The sequence below is a fragment of the Elephantulus edwardii genome, unplaced genomic scaffold (assembly GCF_000299155.1).
Source record: "Elephantulus edwardii isolate Elephantulus edwardi_28Jun2011 unplaced genomic scaffold, EleEdw1.0 scaffold00005, whole genome shotgun sequence".
Lineage (NCBI taxonomy): Eukaryota > Metazoa > Chordata > Mammalia > Macroscelidea > Macroscelididae > Elephantulus > Elephantulus edwardii.
Window position 1 is genome coordinate 25,976,140 of NW_006399755.1, and position 3,432 is coordinate 25,979,571.

Consider the following 3,432-nt stretch of genomic DNA (forward strand, 5'->3'; position numbering starts at 1 on the left):
GGTTAGTGTATTTATTTTTTTGTTCACAGTTTAAGGAATTTTTATTAAAGTAAGAATTTTATAATCCATATTATATTTCCTTGCTCAGTTATCAGTTCTGTTATCTAAAACAGAAGTGACATTCTGAGCTTTTCTAAAGAATTAACAAAATTAAAGACTGATTTAAATATTTGTACTTGGCTGAAAATTCTTTTTCCTGGGGTCTATAAAATATCAATTTGTTTTATATTTTATTTTTTCCTTTTAAATGGTAAGTAAGCTAAGATTAGTGTTGTGTGCTATCCCTGACATTTGCTCGGTACATAAGGTTCAAAGTTTCCTTTCCTTTTTTTTAAATTTTATTTGATAGTTGCAATTTATCCCTCCCCCCCATACTTAAGTTTTTTGATGTTTAGTTCTATTTCTTCAGTGAAACAGGAGTTTCTTTCATGGTCCCTGATAATTTTAAACAGTTGGAACACCAATGGCACTGGTATCTGCTGTCTGGGCCGCCTCTTTTGCTCCGTGGCTTGTAGCACAGCTACAGCTTCATCACCCTTAGAACGAGGAGACCCTGGAAACTCAAGTTCTGAATTATCAATCTCCCAACAACATGCCATTGATTTTACCAGCCACTGTAAGGTACATGGCTTGAGTAAGGGGAAAGAACCTTTCACCCAACATTTACTTTTGCTTGTGAGGAGGGTCAGATGCCAACCTGGAAGCAGTCGAAGGCGCTTGACCTTGTAGGTGAACAGCAGGCTGCTGCATGGTGACTTGCGGTTGTTCATTAAGATGTTGCTCAGGATTATGAATTCCCACAGCATGTTTATACTGGAACACAGTGCGGACAGTAGGAGTAGCTGCAGCAGCCACAGGATGGGGACTTGCTGATGTATGAGCAACATGTTGTGTTGACATGACTTGTGGAACTTGTGAAGAAGCTGGTCTTATGGTACTAAATGGTGCTCTGGGAGCAGCTGGGCAGGTAGAACTGGACATATTTGGAGTGGGTGAGGTCTGGCATCTCCAGTCCAGCGAGGACTTGGTCTTAATTGAGCAGTTTGGCTAGGAGGGCAGTGTGCAGCATGGTTCTGAGTCTGTGGAGTAACTGCCAAGAAGTAACTTGAAGGAGATGCTGGGTGGTAGGTGTTGATCAGCTTGGATAATCGACGTTCTTTGCATATACTGGTTAGTGAGGTGAGCCTGGCGCTCTTCTTTGCTGCTGAGCTAAAGCTACATACAAGGGTTTCTGGAGAGGAGAAACATAAAACCAAATCCTTTGCTGTGACCACCCTCCATCATAACCTTTGCGCTAGTGATTGTAGCAAATGGAGAAAACTCTTTGTGGAGATGTTTGTCACAATACCATCAATATTATTATTTTTTAATTTAGGTTGTTTATTTTTCATTTCAGTGAACATCTATTATTTTTCACATATCAATTAACAGCCTGGTATTTGGTAATCCTATCTTGCTTGTCTGCTCAAATTTGCACTTAAGTTCTGTCTGTCCTTACACTTTTTTCTGAGCTCGACCAACATAAATTTGTTTTCCGTTGAGCTCCTTTCCATTCATCTCATCTACAGCTTTCTGGGCATCTTCATGCCTCTCAAAGCTTACAAATCCAAATCCTTTGGACTTCCCACTTTCATCAGTCATTACTTTCACACTTAAGGCCGGTCCAAACTTGCCAAAGAGATCTTTAAGGCGCTCGTCATCCATATCTTCTCCAAAATTCTTGATGTAAACATTGGTAAACTCTTTTGCCTTAGCTCTGAATTCTGCTTCTCGTTCTTTGCGAGACTTAAATCGTCCAACAAATACTTTACGATCATTTAGAAGCATCCCATTTATTTTTTCAGTCGCTCTTTCAGCTGCTTCCTGTGTCTCAAAATGAACAAATCCATAGCCTTTGGAACCATTTTCATCACACACTACCTTACATGAGAGGATATTACCAAATGCTGAAAATGTATCATACAGTGCTTTATTATCAATGGATTTGTCCAAATTTTTAATGAATATGTTGCCCACTCCACTTTGACGAAGCGATGGGTCACGCTGAGACCACATGATGCGTACTGGCTTGCCCTTTATAACATCAAAATTCATGGTTTCCAAAGCATGCTCAGCGTCTGCTGGGTGCTGGAAGTTCACATACGCGTAGCCCAAGGAGCGGAGGGTGATCGCGTCCCTGCAGACTCGGATGGAGAGGATAGGCCCAGCCGGGCTGAACTTCTTGTAAAGCATCGCCTCCGTCACGTCGGGGTGTAGGTCCCCCACATAGAGTGAGGCCATGGGATGGCTTGGAGCGCTGGGATTCATCTTGGCACGGCTTCCCACAGGGCCACAGGCCCTTTTCGTGAATGGAGAGTGAGTGCTGGGGCTGGGCCCTGGAGCCGGAGCTAGGGGGAGGGGAGCAGGGGCAAGCGCAGAGGGACAAAAATCAACCGGAATTGGAAACTACTCAACGGCTGCCTCTGGGTTCTGGGGCGCGAGGCAGGGGGACTAGGGGGGAGGCTCGGGGCCGGGGGTGGGATGGCGCTTGGAGTATGGGGGCGAGGCAGCAGGGAGACCTCTGTCTCTTGGTTCCTCTTTGGAGTTGCTGTGGGTCCTTGCTGCTTCACCCAGGTTATTTTATAAAAGAGAGAGAGAAAAAAGAAAAAGCCTTCTGTGGGGGAGACACGGATTTATTTTATTATTTTTCTGTGTGTACCGTCAAATTAGATCTGACTGGTACAGGAGGAGATTGTCCCTCCTTCTCCAGCAGAGCAGCTGGTGGATTTGAACCGCGCACCTCTGGGATTGCAGTTCAGCTTCCTGCCACTAGGCCACCAGAGCTCCCTTTGTAAATTAAAAAAAAAAATTAAATTTTTTCTTTTTTATTAATTAATGAAAGTTTAGAGACTTTAGATTTCCATTCATTCATTGTTGCACTTTTCTCCCTGCTCCCCCCTCCCCCCTTCGCTCTTCTCTTTGAAAAGTAAAAGAAAAATTCTTTCATTGTCATATATTGTCATACAATCCCTACCCCCAAGTCCACTCCACTCTGCAGCTTTCATTTTGAAAAGTAAAAGAAAAATTCTTTCATTATTATTTCAATAATGTGTGTTCTGAGTCCAGAGCACACACTCCACACTCAGCACTAACTGCTGGGGCGAAGGGGAGTTTAGTATATTTATTGAGAATAGTTTGGGATTTAAGTTCAAATCCTTGGTCTATTCCTTTCTGGCAGTATGATCTTGGGAAAAAGGCTAAAACCTCTCTTAGAATGTAAAAAAAAAGGAGTACTGGTAGCATAGAAGAAGGTCTGTCTGGCGATTTGACTTCATCAGGAACTCCAGGAGAGATAGTTGTTGTGTGCTATCCAGCTGACTCATAGCTGAACCTCCAGTGGGTTTTCAGGGGCTGTTTCAGAGATGAAACAGTGAATGAATGGAAATCCAAGTT

General features: G+C 43.1%; 1 pseudogene; it reads right to left on the minus strand.

Annotated features, from left to right (window-relative positions):
• Positions 1–444: 444 nt before the first annotated feature.
• On the minus strand, positions 445–2,307 carry LOC102866513 (annotated as a pseudogene).
• Positions 2,308–3,432: the final 1,125 nt, after the last annotated feature.